This window comes from Aquarana catesbeiana, linkage group LG01 (assembly GCF_042186555.1).
Source record: "Aquarana catesbeiana isolate 2022-GZ linkage group LG01, ASM4218655v1, whole genome shotgun sequence".
NCBI lineage: Eukaryota > Metazoa > Chordata > Amphibia > Anura > Ranidae > Aquarana > Aquarana catesbeiana.
Genome location: NC_133324.1, coordinates 420,514,321 through 420,536,061, shown reverse-complemented (window position 1 = coordinate 420,536,061; position 21,741 = coordinate 420,514,321). Strand labels below are relative to the sequence as shown.

The 21,741-nt window shown below is 43.1% G+C and overlaps 1 protein-coding gene and 2 non-coding genes across 4 annotated transcripts in view; 2 read left to right on the top strand and 1 right to left on the bottom strand.

Moving 5' to 3' along the window:
- Positions 1-21,741, top strand: part of NFIB (nuclear factor I B) — a 595,118-nt gene that overhangs the window by 115,007 nt on the left and 458,370 nt on the right. The window lies entirely within an intron of this gene.
- Positions 5,268-5,339, top strand: TRNAH-GUG (transfer RNA histidin (anticodon GUG)). The gene has a single exon. It is a non-coding gene; the product is annotated as a tRNA-His (tRNA).
- Positions 10,771-10,842, bottom strand: TRNAH-GUG (transfer RNA histidin (anticodon GUG)). The gene has a single exon. It is a non-coding gene; the product is annotated as a tRNA-His (tRNA).

Sequence of the window (21,741 nt, the reverse complement as noted above, 5' to 3'; positions counted from 1 at the left end):
AGTGTTTGCTATGTATGTCTGTTGATCTACTTTTTTAGTCACGTAATCATTACTTGACTGCAAGGTAGATGTTCTGATTAAAATCGCGCTTTATGCATTGACACCTCCTTAGACCCAGTCTATCTGGACATTATGGTCACCTGCTGACTTGGCATCATGTACAGGCAGCCTAACTCTTCACTAAAACATGGAAGTTAAACCCAACGCAATAACTGCAGTACAGAGGTTGTATTTGAAGTGTAAGAAGACTAAGACCTGTCTCTGCAAAGTACTAACACTGACTGAGGGAACATGGAAGAAACAGGGAGGGTCTAGCTAGGACTGAACTAACTAGCACCAAACAAGAGAGGATGGCAGAGGGAGATACCAAATCACATAAGTAAATAGGTTGTGGCGGCCCTAACCTGCCACTAACCTGACAGCATACATCAAACAAAGTCAACCTGATAACATTCATTAAAAAAACAGAAAAAATACATATACAGTAAGTGGGACAGAACAGTAGACCAATAGACATGCATAGCAGGCACTAAACAGGCGACACATCTGTTCAGCTGCAGGTCAATTGCCAGTTCTAGCTAGGTGTGTATTATTCGATGAAGGTCAGTATAGGCTGCACACAGTCAAAATGCCACAATTACATGGTGTACACTTATCTAAAGTTTTTTCCTACCACCCCTGGCACAGTGTGCCAGCTTGCTTCTAGGTTCTAGAGCCCATGTCTCCATCTAGCAGCTTCCTGATCCAGTTGGGTTGAAACAACGGTTCCTGCCCTGTTGGCTAATGCCAGCTGAACTGATAGCACCCCATAAGCCTCACTGACAGGCAAGGGAAGAGGCTGGGTCAGGCTTTTGGGTAGCAGAGAGCAGGGTGGGGTTTGGGTTTTGGAAGCGCCTGCTGGACTACCACATATGTGGTGCGGTGCTTAGGGCTATTATGGCCCAAGAGAACAAAAGTCTAAGTCCTGGTGCCCTGGTTGAGAACCACTGGGCTACATAACATTAAAAGCAGAGTGATGCATTCATGTGTGCTGTTTCTCTTTCACTGTCCAGCCAAAGGATGGGATAGGTCCTAGATCAGGCTTTAGGGGGGTCCCAAGGAGGACAGAACTAGATGGTGCTGTCTGTTGGGGGTGAACTGCCTTATGCCGCGTACACACGACCGTTTTTCCCGTAGGAATAAACTCCGAAGGTTTTTCCGACGGAGTTCCACTGAAACTGTCTTGCCTACACACGATCACACCAAAGTCCAACCATCTAGAATGCGGTGGCGTACAAGACTAGAAAAAGGAAGTTCAATAGCGAATAGCCAATAGCTGCAGTCTCGTACTTGCTTCAGAGCATGTGTCGTTTTTGGTCCATCGGAACAGCATACAGACGAGCGGTTTTCCCAAACTGATTCCATCGGAAAAGATTTAAAACATGTTCTATTTCTAGGTCCGTCAGAATTTTCAAAAAAAAAAGTCTGATGAGGCCCACACACGATCGGAATATCCGATGAAAAGATTCCGTTGGACTTTTCCTGCCGGAAAGTCTATCTGTGTGTACGTGGCATTACAAATCTTTTTGAAGCTATGACAGTTCACATACATGTGTTCCAGCTATGTATTTAGCTGCACCTCTGGAACTTTAAATGATCAGAATTGTAAAGGTCTATCAGCTAAACATTTACAGTATATATGTCCCTTTATTGTGGTTTACATTCTGTATCTGAGCATGACTCTAACCCCTAAAGTAAAACGTTAGGAGCTCATCAGAAGCTTTTAGTGCAGAGCACCACGCTGTGTAGGATAGTCCAATCAAAATGAATTGGCTGCAGCATACCAAAAAAAGAATGTGTGCATTTTTTCACAACGCAGAGCAAGATAGAGGTCGCTTCATAAAAGCGCATTGAAGTGCCATGCACTAAGAATACACACAGTAACACATGGTATATGCATGTATTTACCACAATGTGGTAGGTGCGAATGGGCCCTAACAGTTGCTGCTCTGCCAATTGCCTAATCTCATGCTGATGCACCAGGTTCAAACCAGCATTATCTTTAGCTACGTGACTGTTACTTTCAGCTGCCAATACCCTTTATGGCCCCAAAAAGCCCTCCTGGCATAATCATCACTCCAGCACTGAAAATCAGGGTAGCTAGAATGTGTAGATGTGCCTATAGCAGGCCCCATTTCCCATAAGGCATGTAGGCCTACTGGTATTTGTTTACCCCCAGGTCTTAATACACAGTGCTATAGTTCCTGGCCAAGCAATAAAGATGGAGCAAGGAGACATTAAAAGGAAGCACTGTTTGAGGGTATCAAATGACCGCAGCAGAAAGTGAAGATAGGAACCTAGAGAGTAGTGTAATCAGCTAAAGGCAATCAGAAGCATAATTCAAGGATGGCTAAAGTTAGGCCAAGCAGCAGGCACTAATCATATTTCAGGGATAAGCCAAGGCCAGGGCAAGTAGAAGACTAGAGAGTGTTTCAGAGACAAGACAAGGTCAGAGCAGGCAGCAGACTATAGAATGTTCACGGGACAGGCTGAGGTCAGGGTAGGCAGCCGACTAGAGAGTGTTCCAGGGATAGGCTGAGGTCAGGGCAGGCTGCAGACTAGAGAGTATTTCAGGAACAGGCTGGGGTGAGGGCAGGCATCAGACTAGAGAGTGTTCCAGGGATAGGCCAGCAGGGTCAAAACTGAGGGTATAAGGAAGCAAATGCATGCCAGTGTAGTACAGAGCTAGTATAGAAAGAACTATCACAAACCCAGAGCCCTAGATGTTCAAATAGTGCGCCACAGCTCACTGGCCATTCTGGGTAGAGGGAGCTAGACAGACAAAGCCGACCTGCTGTCTAGCAACAAGGAATCAGGCTAGAGGGAGTGTCATCGCTGGCTGGGGTGTGGATAGATTACGAGAGGTATAGGAAGGTGTTTCATGTTCCTAACAGTGTGACTTAAGGTTGTGTGGCCATGTTCATATCTACTGCAGTGTGGTAAAAAAAGACCCTGCTTGCTGCGTCTGTTGCGGTTTCCATTAAAACACATTACTCAGGATTGAACTTTTAACACATCTACAAAGAATGTGAATGACACCTACATTGCACATATGTGAACTGGATCTTAAAGAGGTTCTTCAGTTAGTTCTGAAAAAATTAACAGTCAGCAGCTTGCAGAAACTGGAGCTACTGACTTTTAATAAACAGACACTCTCCTGTCCAAGGATCCAGCACTGTCCTCACCCAGTGTGGTTCTTCACCAGTCTTCGGGTCACTGGCGTTTTAACTGTGGGCAGCCCACTGTGACTCCTTTGCGGCTTTACAGCTGGCTGCCCACTGCACAAGCCATGCTTCACTCTTTGAATGGTCCCGCAGCCTACTGGGACCTGTGACATGTCCCCAAAAGTTTTGGTGGGGGCGTGAACTACCGCTCGTCTAGGCAATCCGAGAGGAAGTGGGAGCGGGTACCTGTCAAAACTAGTCACCTGCACCCCATTCCCCGGGAAAAAAATGTTCCAAATATGGCGGGGGGGGTGGAGTGGAGGTTGGAGGAAGAACGGAGCTTCCCCTTTTGGGTGAAGTTCTGCTTGAAGTTCCATTTATAAGTTCCATTTATAGCTATCTGTTGCAGTAACACGAAAAAAGCACCATTCATCTGTTTGTGCATTTCTGTGGCATTCATCTTCAATGGCACCCCAACACACAAAGACAATGCAATGAACCTCCGAAGCACATGCATTGCAACACACCGCAACACATGACAACGCACTAAATATGCTGCTTGTCCATTTTTTTAATCCATTTTAGTTCATTTCAGTGGACTGCTGTAACACTTTTTATTGCGCTTATTCTTTTTGCACTACCTCCCCCTTTCCCTCAGTACTTACCTACAATGCCGGTGCTTCAAGATGTTCAATGTACCACCTACCTGGTACTGCACAGCCTCTGGCCAATATTTTCAGGAAGTTGGTTAAATTAGGACCCATTCACACCAACGGGCGCATTAAGCCCTGTATACGTCGTGCTCGCTAGTGTGTATTGTGTAGGGGGGGGGGGTGATGTGTTGTTGCAACTCATTGCACTGTTTACCTTTTCTTAAGACCCCTTTAACACATTTTTCAGACCCGTAAAGCACCTGAGAACTGTCTCTCAAGCCACCCCAAGCCACCCCAGCGTGAAAGCCCAAATGGAAAAAAAGTCCTGCTGCGCAGCATCTTTGGCGCTGGGTGGGAGCGGTGTATACAGCGCTCCTCCACCTCCCCTGCCCATTGGAAAGAATGGGCACCGCTTCTGAAGCGCCACCTTTAACACCTTTAACCATTTTGGCGCCCGAAAAGTGGCGCCAAAACGCCGCTATAACAGCGGTAAAGCGCTGCTAAAACAAGACGGCACCTCCCCAGTGTGAAAGTAGCCTGACTGAAATGTCACAAATCACCATTTTGTTTACTCTATTCAGTGCATTGTGATGCTGTGTAGTGCGTCATGCACGGTAATAAAATGCACCCTGCCCTAATTTTGCAGCACAGCACATTGGTGTGAATGGAAACAGTAGGACATAAGACAAATTCCCTAGTCTATATGTTGTGTCATCGTATAGGGTTTGATTGGGTCCTGGCGCTGGCCATCAGAGAAGCACCTAGACATATGCACATTATTTGGCGGGCAGAACTGGACTGGAGTTGAGTATTGGAAATAAAAAAATACATAAAATTATGATTTTTACTAAATGCAGGGCAAATTATGTATTTTTTTTAATCAAAATGGAGTTGTGCTTTAATTAATTCTAGGTGGGCCACTGCTGTCATGTTACAGGATAAATAAACGTGATGAATCAGCTGACACCATCAAATACGATTCTCTGTCAGCTGTGAGGGACTGTCTATCTTTTGTATATCACATCCGAAGTAATGGCAGAATCACTCTGGTGTATATAGTGCTAGTCTAGTTTCCTGCTCGTGACATCACACAAGTGTCTGTGAGAGGAAGGGGCAGCGCTGATAGATGGGTGGAAGCTGCCTATGCAGTAATGTAGGGTATACTTTCCGAGGAAGGCATTAGGTAACTTGTTTTATTATAGCATTGTGCTCACTATTGTATTTCAAGCCTAAGTCAAAAGTGATCCTGAAATGTGAGGGAACAAACCTCTCACTGAACATACTTTCTGAACGAGAAAGGCGGGAGAGCCCGCTGTAGAAGCTGATTGGTTGTCCAGAAGTAGTGACGTGAGCTGTCCTTGCTTTCTCCTAATTTCCGAAGCAGCAGCTGCTCGTACTTCCCTGGTGGCTCGCCGTGATCGTATAGTGGTTAGTACTCTGCGTTGTGGCCGCAGCAACCTCGGTTCGAATCCGAGTCACGGCAGGAGTGAAAGTCTCCTCTCACGGCAGCGGGAAGAAAGATTTTTTTGTTACTATCTAAAATAAAATAATGGAATAATGTTTTATGTGAATAAACTTCATCTATCGTTTTAAGTCAAGCACCAAAACAGTGAATATTCACATGCTGCATAGTTTAGTCTCACTGGTGTGACTGTGACCTCTCATACGATTTGATAGCTCCAAATCACATGACAAACCGTACCCTATTGTCCGCAACGCAAGCAGTCAAATCAGTACGACTCCGACTTCATCGAAGACGCACCGATTTTGAAAGTAGTTCCTGTGCTACGTTTTGCAAGTTAAGGTGCGACTTGCATAGAAGTGCATGAAGTTTTCCTCCAAGTGGAACTGATAGGCGTCTTTAAAATTGTGCGGCTTTACGTAAAGTCGCACAATTTTAAAGTCATATTCAGTGTGACCGAAGACTACAGTCATTAGTCATTTCCGATGGTTAAGAACATTTACCCCTGATGAGGCGGCCTTTTCTGTAACCACTGCACTGTCCATTTTGTGAAAGGGCGACAGACTTCCGTACCCAAAATTGGCCACAGGCGACATTTTAAAAGCCTTGCTCACACTGGCTGAAAATACTGGCGCTGAACAAACGCGCCTATAGCATTCATGCGCATCGTTCCGCATGTTTGACACATGTTTAACGCACATCAAAAACACTCTACAAATGTGCGTTTTCTGGGTGTTTGACTCGCGTTAAAGGCGCTTTGAAAACTCACCCCAGAAGCCGATTTTTTTTTTGTGAACAATACCTAACGTGTGTGCTGGTTCATTTGTGGCGCATTATTATAGACTGGATTGGAAGGAGTTGAGATGCCTTAACTTCCTCTAAACTCGACATGAAGCTTCATTTTTGAAGCGCAGCAACTGCACGCAAAGCAAACGCTTCATAATGTAAGCAGCACTGTGCGCTGTCTTATGTTATCAATTGCACACTGCTTTACTAGGAGTCTGAGGAGCGCTTTGAAAACGCATTGAGTGTTTGGGCATTTATTCATTCCGTTGGCTAAAAAAATTATTTATTTTGGCCATTGAAATGAATGAATAAACACTCAAGCGCTTATGCGCGTTTAGACGTGTCCCCAGTGGCCGGTCAGTCGGTCCGGTCTGGAGCACTTACCCCATCTATTGGCGGGCAGCGCTTCTCCCAGGCTTCAACGACGGCTTTCCCTGTTCTCCATAGGCAACACGGCGGTGTCGGCGGCGACTTCTCCTTCCCCTGCTCTCCGCGGCTTACATTTCCGTCCTCCTCCTCGGCAGCCAATCAGGATGCTTCTCTTTTCGGCCAATTGGGAAACGGGTCTCATAGCTGCCCACAGTTAAAATGGCTGCAGCCAGACTCAGTGGAGGGAGATTTCTGCAGCATATTTGGCAAGTAGAGAATCACATTATATATAAAATAATATGCAAAGTGGTTGGAGGGAAGCTTCAGAATGGCAAAGATGTTTTTATTACAAATTATGTGAGCAGACTGCAGTTCCTCTTTAAGACAGTGCAAAGGGGCAAAGAAGATACATGCACTTGGCTTACATATTTTTGGTAAAAAAATCGCAATAAGCGTATATTGATTTGTTTGCGCAAAAGTTATAGCATCTACAAAATAGGGGATAGTTTTATAGCATTTTTATGAATAATTTTTTTTGTACTAGTAATGGCGGCGATCAGCAATTTTTATCATGACTGCGACATTATGGCGGACACATCGGACAATTTTGACACATTTTTGGGACCATTAGTGCGATTAAAAATGCATTGATTACAGTAAAAATGTCACTGTCAGTGAAGGGGTTAACACTAGGGGGCAGTGAAGGGGTTAACACTAGGGGGCAGTGAAGGGGTTAACACTAGGGGGCAGTGAAGGGGTTAACACTAGGGGGCAGTGAAGGGGTTAATACTAGGGGGCAGTGTAGGGATTAATGTGTGTCCTAGGAAGTGTTCTAATTGAAGGGGGATGGGGACTGTGTAGGGAAACTAACAGATCGCCTGTTCGCCTGTATGAACAGAGGATCTGTCAGTTCTCCCCTCAGAGAACTGGTAAGTGTGTGTTTACACACACAGCTCCCGGTTCTCGGTGTGCCCCGAGCGATCGCGGGATCAAGACCGCCGGGCACTCGCATCTGCTCCGTGGGCGAGCAGGGGGCGCGTTGCACACGCCCCCTAGTGGCCGTCTATGGTACAGACGTACCATGACGGCGATTCGCCTGCCTGTGCCATTCTGCCGCAGTATAACTGTGGCGGACGGTCGACAATCGGTTAGAGGATGACAGGGGTTGCTATGGGGGCACTCGGCAGGGGGAGGAGCCAGGAGCGCCGGTGTAGGACCTGAAAGAGGAGGATCGGGGGTTGGTCTGTGCAAAACTACTGCACAGAGCAGGGAAGTATAACATGTTTGTTATTTTATTTTTTTAAATAAAACTTTATCCTTTACAATCACATTGAGTTTAGCTTAACCACTTGCTGCCCGCAAAAAAGGGTGGTCTTAAGGCTAGGTTCACACCAGTGCACCTGCAACTTGATTTTCAGTGCGATTTTGTAGTGTGTTTTTGGCACCTTTTTCATGCTTTATGCATTTTTTTTTTAGAAGGAGACTGGATTTTATACACAAACCTCTGCCAAAAACACATTAAAATAGCATGTGCATTTCCATGTGGCCAAAACTGCATCAAAGTAGCACATGTACCTTTATTAAAAAGGCACTGCACTGCATTGATGTGAACAGGCTTTATTGAAAATAATGTGATTTCCATTGTCGTGTGACTCTGTGCAACTCAAGTCGCATCTGAAATTTCACCAGTGTCAACCAGGCCTTAACGCCCACACGCCAAACATATGTGTCCATGGGTAACAGAACTTTCTGTGCTGAGAGCGCACTCACTGTATGCTCTCAATACAGTGACCGAGCTGTCCAAGACAGTTCTCATTCTCTACTAAAGTTTGGAAGCCAGGGGGACCAGCTTCCAAGCATGTGACTGCTGTGACAGCCAATCACGGTGGTTACATGACTGACTGGTCCTTCCCACCCCCTGGGTGTAAAGACCCTGTTAAAGGGGCTGGGCAGGAAGGGGGTTCAAAGCTCATATTTGAATGAAGATAAATATACAACACTTTTTCTGACATGCGGCGTGGTGGCTCACGTACTTAAAATTGCAGACATGCTGTATTTTTTTGTAGCATACCACACCTCAAAACAGCAGTGTGGTGTGAGCACAAGGCACATAGAGAACAATTGCTAACTATGTGCCCTTGTGTTGATATATGCAGGGCAGCACAGCTCAACACTCATGATGTGAATGGCAATTCATTAACACTTCTTTTGTTATTTGCATGTACATTTTATTATTATACATTATTAATTACATGTACATTTTATTATTGTACACTAATTATTATTTACACGTACATTTTATTATTGTACACTATTATTTACACGTACATTTTATTATTATACATTATTAATTACATGTACATTTTATTATTATACATTATTAATAGAGGTCGACCGATATATCGGCCGATATTTGGCGTTTTTTTACTTAATCGGCATCGGCCGATTGTGCTGATAAAAAAGGCCGATTGTAACTTCAGCCGTGACTTGCAAATGACTTCTGTAATAGAGTCAATGCAAGTTGCCTGAAAGTTATCTTCTCTCCTCCTCTGGGCAGCCTGCCAAGTCTGATAAGAAGATACATTGTATCTCTTCAAGTTCTTTTTTTATCAATAGACTGAACTCCGTGTAGGAATTCTCAGTTTAACCATTTAAAGACTAAATCTTTTCTGACACTTGTTGCTTACAGGTAAAAATCCTGTATTTTCTGCTAGAAAATCACTTAGAACCCCCAAACATTATATATATTTTTTTTAGCAGAGACCCTAGGGAATAAAATAGCGGTTGTTGCAATATTTTATGTCACGCGGTATTTGCGCAGCGGTCTTTCAAACGCAATTTAAAAAAAAAAAAATACAGTAATGAATTAAAAAAAAAAACTAAGCAGTAAAGTTAGCCCATTTTTTTTTCGTCCAAAAGTTTTGATTACCTGTTTTTGTGTATTTAATATTTAAGATAGTTTTTTTTTTTTTTTTTCTAAATTCTACATACAAGTGAACTGATTGGAGGTTTGTTTTGTTTAATGTTTAAATGTAAAAAATTTTCTGTATCACTTAAGGTTGCTTTCACACTGGAGCGGGCATGCGTTGATGGTAAAACGCTGCTAGTTTTAGTGGCGCTTTACCGTCATTTTAGCGGCGCTATTCGGCTGCTAGCGGGGCGCTTATAACCCAGCTAGCGGCCGAGGAAGGGGTTAAATGCGCCCCTGAAGCGCCGCTGCCAAAACGCTTTGCAGGCGCTTCGGCAGCGGTGCGCATTCATTTCAATGGGCAGGAGTGGTGGTATACACCGCTCCAAAGATGCCGTTTGCAGGACTTTTTTTTACACCCTGCCAGCGCATCGCCTCAGTGTGAAAGCACTCGGGATATCACACTGAGACTGCAGGGGAGCCGTTTTACAGGCACTTTACAGGCGCTCTTTTTAGCCCAAAAGCGCCTGAAAAACGCCCCAGTGTGAAAGGGGTCTAACTGTTAGATTTTATGAGATGAAGGGAAAAAAAAATCGGCCAAATATATCGGCCCAAAAAAAATCGGCATCACATATTGGAATCGGCCACCGCGATTTCTAAATATCGGCATCGGCATCGGCCAGAGAAAAACCCATATCGGTCGACCTCTAATTATTAATTACATGTACATTTTATTATTGTACACTAATTATTATTTACAGGTACATTTTATTATTGTACATTATTATTTACATGTACATTTTATCACTGTACACTAATTTTTAATGACATGTATATTTTATTAAGATACATTATTAATAAATGTACATTTTATCACTGTATACTAATAATTAATTACATGTACATTTCATCACTGTATACTAATTAATAATTACATGTATATTTTATTATTGTACACTCATTATTATTCACATTTACATTTTATCACTGCACACGAATTATAAATTACATGTACATTTTCTTATTATACACTAATTATTATGTACATATATATTTTACTGTACACTATTATTTACATGTACATTTTATCATTGTACACTAATTATTATTTACATGTACATTTTATCACTGTACACAAATTATAAATTACATGTATATTTTCTTATTGTACACTAATTATTATTTACATGTATATTTTATTGTAAACTAATTATTATTTACTTGTACATCTTATTACTGTACAGTAATTATTATTGATATCCAATATAATTTGCACTTGAAAGTAGACCTTTAAAGTAAAGATGTCAAACAAAAACAATTTGAAAGAAAAAACCATAGCACTAATAAAAAAGCATGAGCCCCGCTGCCGTGAGAGGAGACTTTCACTCCTGCCGTGACTCGGATTCGAACCGAGGTTGCTGCGGCCACAACGCAGAGTACTAACCACTATACGATCACGGCGAGCCACCTTAGAGCTCTGACATTGCGGCATTCTTTGAGTGTTTTCTTTGGGTGTAGTTAAAGCAGCTATCATAGGGAACTTGGGCGACATCCAGTGGTTATTAGGTGGAAGTAACATTTTGATTTGGAAATACTTTTACTTCAGTTGGGACTCGTACGTTTCTGACAGAATGTTACCAATGTGCATTCTGTAAATATTTTCAAGTCGTTTTTTTTTAACTACTCGTATTTTGTTGATGTAGTGCATTAAGCATAAGATCCCCATGTAGACATTCCATACATAAAACAACCTTCAGAAAGTAAACAAGCTTTATCCTTCTAAATGTTAGCTCCAGTGTCATTAGCTGCTACTACAGTTGTGAATATCTCCTAAATGGTGCATGTTTAGGAGATGGTAACTGTACCTACAGGTAAGCCTTACTATTGTAAGTATGTTAAAAGGTATCGTTTATTTATTATTTATTTATTACAGGTATAGCGCCATCAATTTATGCAGCTGTGAACCCAGCTTTATCTGTAAAATAGCACACTTTAGGCTAAGTTTATACTTGCAGTTGGGGGGCGCGTTTTTGGCAGTGGACTTTGTCAGTAGGGCATTGGATGTTTTTTATTTTTATTTTGTTTTTTTTATTATTATTTACCATTTTATTTTATTTATTTTTTATTTTTACAATTTTACTTTTTATTACTTTTTAAACCCCATTAGGGGCTTTGAGTAAATATAAGGGGTCTTAACAGACCTCTGATTTTTCACCTTTGAGGCGGAGAAAGGAGATTGAGGACACAGCCCTCAATCTCCATCTCTGCAGCCTCAATAAATGGACAGGAATAGCTCTGCACAGAGATTCCCATTAATTCACAAACTGAAGAATATTAAACACAGAATACTATGTCTCAGTTATGAATGGACACAGGAGCAATCAGTACTGATCACTTGCTGTAAACATTCAGAAAAGGAAGGGGCTGGAAAAAGACATATATACCGGCCCCTTCCTCTCCATAATGACACATCCCTTGCAGCAGCCGGTGGGGGGGGGGGGGGAGCGGGCAGTACTGCAGGGAGGGAGGGGGGCCAGGGAATCACACAGGGTCCCAGGGGCAGCAGGAAACAAGTAACCTGGATAGGAGGGGCGGCGGTGGCAGCATATACAGGAACCTATGCCCTCCATTCTCCTCCTTCAGCCGCTGAATGCTGGCAGGTGGGAGAGGAGGAGAATCAGGCTTTCAGTAGCTGCAGGAGAAAAATAAAAGGCATTGGCTCCTCTATATGCTGCCCCTGCCACCTCTCCTATTCAGATGTATAACCAAATATGACAGAGGAGCCACACAGGCCCCCTGAAGAATGGGGTCGGGTCACAATTGCGACCCCTATAGTTATGCCTCTGGCTTAGATGTAAGTCAGCTGCTTAAGCTGGGTAAATACTGTTAGTTATTTTTTTGTTCAGCCCCCTGATTGAATAAAAAAAAAAAACAGATTCCTTCATCCACACAAGCAAGGTGGATGCAGGAATGCTCCCCGCTGTGTTATTGTATTCTGACAGCGGAACTCCTTCACTGTGAGAATAAAACGATCGGGGTTACAGCCGAGTAGCCACTGATCAAAGAAGGATTTTCAAACAGACCGTTAGACAGAAGCCAATTTAAAATCAGGCTTCTGTCAAACATGGAGGGCCACACACAGATTGAAATTAGGCCAGTCCCTGCTGCATCGGTTGAAATTTCGATTTGTGTGTACCCAGCTTTAGATGTAATATAGCACACTTATGCTTAGTTTACACATGTAGTTGGAGGGAACATTTTTTCTGCCCCCCACCACCACTCCTCCTAAGCTGTAAAAACAACTCTGCTGGGTCATACACATGCTGCAGCTGTAATGCTTTATGTAGCATAAAAATATCAGCTCCACCATGTTCAGCAGGCAGAACTGCCCTTAAAGGGGTTGTAAATTCTCATGGTTTTTCACCTTAATGCATTCTATGCATTAAGGTGAAAAACCTTCCGTAGAGCTGCAGCCCCCCAGTGCAACCCCCCCCCCCCCCCCCCCCGTTTTACTTACCTGAACGCTGTCTTTCTCCAGCCGGGGACGAGCGAACCAGCTCTAGCTGGTGTCTCGTGTCCTGATTGGATAGATTGATAGCAGCGCAGACATTGGCTCCCGTTGCTGTCAATCAAATCCAATGATGCGGGCGCTGGGGGGCGGGACTGAGTCCTGCTTTCTGTGTCAATGGACGCAAAAGCAGGGCTTGGGAGCGTGCCCGAATGGGTGTCCACCGAAGCAGAGCGATTCTCCAACGTGGACACCCGATGGACCTACCAACGCCACCGGGGGACCCCAAAGGAGGTAGATCAGGGCCACTCTGTGCAAAACTAACTGCACAGTGGAGGTGGAGGTAAAAAAACAAAAAACAAGGGTTTACAACCCCTTTAAGTGAATGGGTGTCACCGTGTGGACTTTTAGAGGTTAAAACAGGCAGTTACGAGGCGATATAACACCTCTTTACTACCTGCCAAACACCCTCTAAAAGCAGATCCACTGTATTGCTTTTCAGAGCGCATTGTTAGTTTAAACATGCCCTTTAAATAGTTGTAAACCTCGGGCATGAAATACTGTATGAACTACGCATATCCCTCTATAGTGTGTATTTGTCTCAATCGAGAGCACTAAGTGTCATTTCTGTCTGCTGCCTCCTTCCTCTGCCATCTTAATAAGACAGGTCTGATAAGTTTTCCTGACACCAAGAGAAGAAAGGTGACAGGGGAGGGATCTCCAGCACACAGCCTGTTATTAACAGCCTCAGCTTTGTTCCTGGTTGTTGCGTGAAGGGGATGTATCCATTCTCTCCAATCACCTCTCACTGAGCTTTACAGAGTGTAACTTCTTGTCCCCGCCCCTGCTTTCTGAAAACGTAGACAAGTTGCATAAATTGTGCACTTTGAACTGCTGTACTGTAGAGAAGAGAAGACTGCAGATAAACAAGTACAACTTATGTAGGAGAATCTCTGTGTATCACCTGAGGCCAGTCACTTCACTGGGTATATGTAAGGGTTTACAACCACTTTAATCGGAAAGGGTCATCTGAATAAGTGACTGTGTGAATATATCACCATAGCAATAGTGCCTGGTACAGTAGCATCCACAAAGCTTGATGGATAGCCAGTTCTATAAGAATGAATAATGAAAAATAAGGCTCCAGCTTTGATAAAATGTTTGTAAAAACTGCATTTTACAGTGAACCTTACTCCCTCTTTAGGACAGGTCCCCTGAAGCCCCTTTTGTTCGGCCCTCCAGCCGACGGTCCTGTTCCACTGACGACTTGCTCTGATGCGAAACTCATTGGGAAGGGCCTGAACTAGTGACTTCGGCCCCGTTGAGGTGGTTTTCCGGCGCAGCATTTGGGTTTTTGTGCATGTACCTGGTTTTTATTATGTGAGTACCTGTCTATGTTTTTTATAAATACTTACCTAGCAGTTTTCACACTATGTGCGGCTCTTTATCTTCTCCTATTGTGGTTGAATAACACGGTCTGACCTGGACTTGCAACTCTTGGAGCCGCTCGGGATCCTGTTGCTGGAGGTCTGCCAGTTAGAGTGTTGCAGGATACCTGGAGGTGTCTGACATGTAACATGCTGTGTTGGAGATCCTCATAATTCGGTAAGAGGCTCATTTGTGGTGGAGAGCACAAGACCGTTTCTAATCATTTTTTTATTATAATTCACACTGCTGGTTTACCCATGGCTTTGCACATTCTATTATATTCGGTGGACAGACTTTCTACCTCTTTTCTGAGGTTTTCAGATTTGTTATAAAATTTTTGATATGCATTTGCACTTGGACTGTTCATTCACATTTATTTGTTTTGAAGCACTTTTATGTTTGATGTATCTGGAAGCGCACATGCTTTTGTGTATATATATCTTCTGACATTATCAAGTACCATGTAGGGCCAATAGCTCTGCACTGTACTTGAGAACAATAAGGACCCATCCACAACCCAGAAGAAGAGAGTGTCCAAAGGCTGCTGAAGTGAGGTAGGTTGTACAGCTTTTTTCAGATTTACCGCTGTAGAGTGAACTCCGTGATTGATCACAGGGTCATATGATTAAGCTCTCCTCCCATTTTTTTCTTCCATTTATTTTTCTAGCACTCTGTTTGCTTTTTAGATGCCGAGGCAAGTGGAGCACTAAACACAATTGTAAAGTAGATCGTAGAGTTTTATTAATATGCATTTTTTAAAGTTGTCACGGATACCACATGCAGGTATCCAGCAGGGGTGATCAGATCAGTTGGCTGCACTTAAAGGAATCAGGACCAGATGAATAAGTGAAAATATATATTTAATAAAGGTAATGACACGCTTGAAAACCAACACCAGTAAACCATAAACAAGTAAGTGAAAAGTAAATGAACACAGCAAACCTAATAAAACACCTAACTAACTATCTAACTAACTATATACAAGTGAAGGGAACACACATAAGCAAAACAAGACAGGGACAAAAGAAAAGGGGAATAGGAAATCAGGTAATGGTAGCGTAAGGTCAGTAAAGGGAGCAGGAAACAGGTTCCAAGGGATAGGTCTCTGGATCAGGGATCAGGATTCAGGACAAGAGATAGAAACAGGTCAGGCTCAGGCAAGGACACGGCTTGCAGGGAAAATACTGAAGTACTGGATCTTGGTGCAAGGGGGGTTTATATACCCCCAGCAGTCCTATCAGGTGCAGCCTAATTACCTGTATGATCCAGCTACTGGGAGACACCTGCTGGTGGCCACCAGAACTACACCCTTTGGTTCTACACACAACAGTGCCACCAGCAGGTGACCCAAGCAATGACACCGGTAGTGACAAAAGTAGTGGTAAGGTTGCCTTAGGGCTCATTCACACGGATGCTAAGTCCCATGCAGCAGGCAGAGCTGCTTGTTTATATTTTTTTCTCACCTCTGAGCTGAGTGCAGTCAGCCCATGGAAAGTGAAATGAAGTGCATCATCTGTACAGATTCACAACACAGAGTTTCACAGGTATGCCGGGACAGGTACATATAGTATACCCAACGCAGACCAGATAGCAAGGATAACTTGCCACAAATTTGTGGCAGTGTTGAATAGAGATGAGCCCTTGCGTTCGACTCGAACATCGGGTGTTCGCCTGTTTGCGGAATAGCGAACAATTTGGGGTGTTGGCGGCAAATTCGAAAGCCGCGGAAACACCCTTTAAAAGTCAATGGGAGAAATCAAAAGTGCTCATTTTAAAGGCTTATATGTATGGTATTGTCATAAAAAGTGTTTGGGGACCTGGGTCCTGCCCCAGGGGACATGTATCAATGCAAAAAAAAGTTTTAAAAACGAACGTTTTTTCGGGAGCAGTGATTTTAATAATGCTTAAAGTGAAACAATAAAAGTGAAATATTCCTTTAAATTTCATACCTGGGGGGTGTCTATAGTATGCCTGTAAAGTGGCTCCTTTTTCCCGTGTTTAGAACAGTCCTTGCACAAAATGACATTTCTAAAGGACAAAAAGTCATTTAAAACTATAATGAATTGTTGGGTCTCGGCAATACAGATAAAAGTCATTGAAAAAGGGCATGGGGGTCCCCCCAAAAATCCATACCAGGCCCTTTGGGTCTGGTATGAATATTAAGGGGAACCCAGAACCAAAATTTAAAAAAAATTGCGTGGGGGTCCGCCCAATTTCCATACCAGGCCCTACAGGTCTGGTATGGGTTTTAAGGGGAACCCTGCGCCAAAAGTTTTTTAAAAAATGGCGTAGGGGTCCCCCTCAAAATCCATATCAGACCCTTCAGGTCTGGTATGGGTTTTAAGGGGAACCCCGCGCCAAATTTTTTTTTTAAATTGCGGGGGGGTCCCCCCAAAAATCCATACCAGACCCTTATCCCAGCACGCAACCTGGCAGGCCACAGGAAAAGAGGGGGGCGAGAGAGCGCCCCCCCTGAACTGTACCAGGCCACGTACCCTCAACATGGGGAGGGTGCTTTGGGGTAGTCCCCCAAAGCACCTTGTCCCCATGTTGATGGGGACAAGGGCCTCTTTCCCACAACCCTTGCCCGGTGGTTGTGGGGGTCTTCGGGCGGGGGGCTTATCGGAATCTGGAAGCCCCCTTTAACAAGGGGACACCCAGATCCCGGCCCCCCCGTTTGAAATGGTAACGGGTACATTGTACCCTTACCATTTCACAAAAAAAGTGTCAAAATGTTAAAAAACTACAAGACACATCTTGAGACAAATCCTTTATTAAAAAAATTTAAAAAGTTTACGTAAATGGGTGGCCCTGCCCCCTCTGACGCCATGGGGAAGCCATTTGGAAATCCCCGTGTATCAGAGGGGGGTGGGGTCATCCGGGTACGCCACTGTGTGGCTCCCGCCCTCAGTTATAAAAGAACTGTCACTTGAGAGGACGGTCATTACCGCGGGTGCCTCCCATGGAGGCGGATCGGTGGCGGCGTGCGGGTTTTTTCTCCCGGTTCGGCGGAGTGAGAGAAGAAGATGAATGGACTTTGTGGGATATTTTTATTTTTTTATTGTTTAATAAAGGACTTGTCCCAAGATGTGTCTTGTGGTTTTTAACATTTTGACACTTTTTTTTGTGAAATGGTAGGAGTACAATGTACCTGTTACCATTTCAAACGGGGGGGGCCGGTATCTGGGGGTCCCCTTGTTAAAGGGGGCTTCCAGATTCCGATAAGCCCCCCGCCCACAGACCCCTACAACCACCAGGCAAGGGTTGTGGGGATGAGGCCCTTGTCCCCATCAACATGGGGACAAGGTGCTTTGGGGGGCTACCCCAAAGCACCCTCCCCATGTTGAGGCATGTGGCCTGGTTCGGTTCAGGAGGGGGGCGCTCTCTCTTCCCCCTTCTTTTCCTGTGGCCTGCCAGGTTGCGTGCTCAGATAAGGGTCTGGTATGCATCTTTGGGGGGACCTTGCATATTAACCCTTAAAATTAGCACTTTTGATTTTTCACGTTCGTGTGCCATAGACTTTAACGGTGTTCGAACAAATTTTTTGGCTGTCCGCATGTTCTGCTGCGAACCAAACCGGGGGGGTGTTTGGTTCATCCCTAGTGTTGAATTGTAAGTCTGTTAACTTGCTGCACATTTTCATTGGCAAGTTGTACACTTGCAGAGCACTTGAAGAACAAGTTTGAATTAACACTTTTCCAATTGGTAGCAAATTTGCGTGGCAAGTCTCCAGCAAGAGCAAAGTTGCAGTGGTGAATCTACAGCAAGAGCTCTGCAAGTCTACAGCATGAAAATTCAGACCCCTGTGGTGCGATGACTATTGCACAACATAACTGTACCAGAACTTGCAGCAGACTTGCAGAATGTTTGCAGAGAAAGTAGATCTGGGGTCATGCAATGCGGATTTGCTGCAATTGTGCAACAAACTTGTGAAGCCTGGCAAGTCTAGCAATAGCTTAGCAAGTCATTTTCAAACTTGCAGCACATTTGCTTGCTACCTGGGGAGCCTGTGCAACCAGTTTTATGCACCCATCTTTGCAGGCCTGTCAAACTCAGCTGTGCAGGTGATACACTCCCATTAAGGCAGGCCATACATGGGTTGAATTTCGAAAAAAATTTCTTTCGAAAATCTTATCTAAGAATTTTCGTTCAAATTTCGCACCATTAGTGGCCTGCAGCAACAGCTGATTTTGGTGCAGCCATCGAATTTGAGTAATCGGGCATGTTGGAAATTTTTTGAAAAGCAAACAATTTTCTAATCAATGATGGGAGAATCATGCGAGAAATGTAATCGAAAAAGAAACGCGCATGAGAGCAGGAAAAGAAAATTCCCATGAAAGAAAAGAAGATTCCCATTGATGAAAATTATTTTCTGTAGCAACATGAGGGGAAATTGAAGGATTGGTTGGTCGAATTTTCTAAATCAATGGTGGCACCATCGGATCACAAAACGCATGAAATTTCTGATTTTCAAAAGAAAATTCTTTTGAAATTCAACCATGTATGGCCAGCCTTACTTTCTAGGAGCTGCCTGCATGCAGCTCAGCGGTAAAAAAAGATGCACATGAGCACCTGTGTCAATGAGCCCTTGTACCTGGAGCCCTACATGTCTATAAATTAGGATTTACATCTACTTTACCATGTTTCAGAGTTTCAAGCAGAAACACGTTTGCTGTCTTTTAACCACTTGCTGACCGCTGCACGCCGATATACATACCCTTTAATTGGTGGGGCTAGTGGGCACACGTCCGCCCGGCGTGTACAGCATGACCGTGCCCGCAGGTCCTGCGGACTCGATGTCCGCCGGGGGCCCGCGATCGTGTCACGGACCGGAAGAACGGGGAGATACCTTTGTAAACAAGGCATTTCCCTGTTCTGCCTAGTGACATGACAGGGATCTACTGCTCCCTGTCATTGGGTGCAGCGATCGCTGTCATGTCAGTGGTAGCCCATCCCCCCTACAGTTAGAATCACTCCCTAGGACACACTTAACCCCTTGATCGCCCCCTAGTGTTTAACCCTTTCCCTGCCAGTGTCATTTATAGAGTATACAGTGCATTTTTATAGCACTGATCGCTGTATGAATGACAATGGTCCCAAAATAGTGTCAAAAGTGTCCGATGTGTCCGCCATAAGGTCACAGTCATGATAAAAATCTCAGATCGCCGCCATTACTAATGAAAAAAAATGTATAAAAAAAATGCTATAAATCTTTCCCCTATTTTGTAGATGCTATAACTTTTGCACAAACCAATCAATATACACTTATTGCGATTTTTTTACCAAAAATATGTAGAAGAATACATATCGGCCTAAACTGAGGAAAAAAATGTTTTTTTATATATTTTTTGGGGATATTTATTATAGCAAAAAATAAAAAAATATTGCTTTTTTTCAAAATTGTCTCTCTTTTTTTGTTTATATCGCAAAAATAAAAAGTGCAGGGGTGATCAAATACCACCAAAAGAAAGCTCTATTTGTGGCTAAAAAAAGGACGTCAATTTTGTTTTGGTGTAATGTCGCACGACCGCGCAATTGTCAGTTAAAGCGACGCAGTGCTGAATCGCAAAAAGTGCTCTGGTCAGGAGGGGGGTAAAATCTTCAGAGGCTGAAGCGGTTAAACTGTGTTCTTCTTGGTGAATCAGCCTCTTAGTTTGTTAAAACATCTAAAATCAACCCAATCAGTATATCATTCTCCAATAGCAGATCGCTTAAATGCTGAATTATAGAACGCTCCAACAGGCCATCAGATGTCGCTGTTGATCTATGTTTGATTCTAGGAAGATTACTCAGCAGATGTGTTTATTCCAAGTAAAAAAAAAAAAAATGCTGGAACTGCCTGATATAAATCAATATCACTTTATTCTATCTCTGGCAGGAGGCCTTTATGGCTGAAAAATATGCATGCTATCAGCATAGGTTTTAATATCCTTTATTAGTCAGTGTACAGTTGAAGCTGCTGCGACTAGTGAAAGAGTAATCAGGTTAGCCAGCTGTCGCAAGTCTAGAAGGGCTGTTCTAGTACTGCTTTCTGCAAGTACGCTCTAGTTCCCTAAATGTTTGATAAAAATGGGGTAATAAAACAAGTCCTTTTTTTTTATTGTGACTTTTAGACCCATTTGATCTCTGTATATACACGTGAACTTGGATAACTGTGCATACGCTGCAGGCCAGATCAAAATTCTTCTTCTAAACTGCCTCTGGACAAAGTATTCCAATTTTCTTGTAAGTTGATACTCACAGTATTTCAAACGGAGACAGAGCTTACATGTTTTCACTTTGCTCACATTTCATACATTACTGTGTAAGGATGATACCAAGATAAGCAATGTGCAACAAAGTCAGTATGCAGGCTAGTATAGCTTAATTGAACATAGGCCTAATTCACAAAGCTTAAGAATGTTTTTTTTTCAGCCATTTAACTGTTATTTTCAAATCTCACAGAACCCGAGTGATCATAACTGTCACATTTTTGAAAATTGAGATTATTGTGTTAGCTTGTGTGTGAACTTTGTGAATTGAGTCTATAAGGTTCAATTCACTAAGCCAGAACAACAGAACATGGATTTTTTTTTTTTCACTTCAAGATTCTGACATTTCTCATATACTTTACATGTAAAAATGCAGCCATGATCCTGGTATAACCACTTCCGGACCAGGACGAATATATATATATATATATATATATATATATATATATATATATATATATATATATATATATACAGCGGTCAGGAAGTGGTTAAAGCGGTAGTGAACTGCACTTTTTTAAATTTTTTTTAAACCCTGCAAGACAATGGCATAATGTGCTAGTGTGCATCGTATACTAGCACATTATGAAATACTTACCTTAGAACAAAGCCCTCCAGCGGCGCATAGTCACCACTGACAGAGCTTCCATTTTCACCCGGTCTTCCTTCCAGATTCACATGCTTCGGCCATCTGATTGGCTGAGCTGTGATGACGTCACTCCCGCGCATGCCCGTGGGAGTCATGGACCGATGCACAGAGCTTTGAAGGGACGGCACGGGTATGCATTTCACCAGCTTCATGCAATGTGAATATCTACTAAACAGTGCATTTTTAGGAGATATTCACTATACCTACAGGTAAGCCTTATTATAGGCTTACCTTTAGGTACAAGTTTTAAAAAAAAGCGTTTACTACCACTTTAATGGCAGTTATTTTCAGCTATATTCTATAATATTTGCAAATTACAGTCACATAGAAGAAAATAAAGATCCTTATGCTTGTGTAAAGTTTTGTGAATTAAACCTTTAATGTGTAATGTAAATGTTGCCATGCACATTAAAGGTGAAAAGGTGGAAAAGAATATACTAATTCAACTCTTTATTAATATTTCTAATTAAACGTGGGGTATAAATATGCCCATCCCAATACTGAAAGAGACTGCAATACTTTTG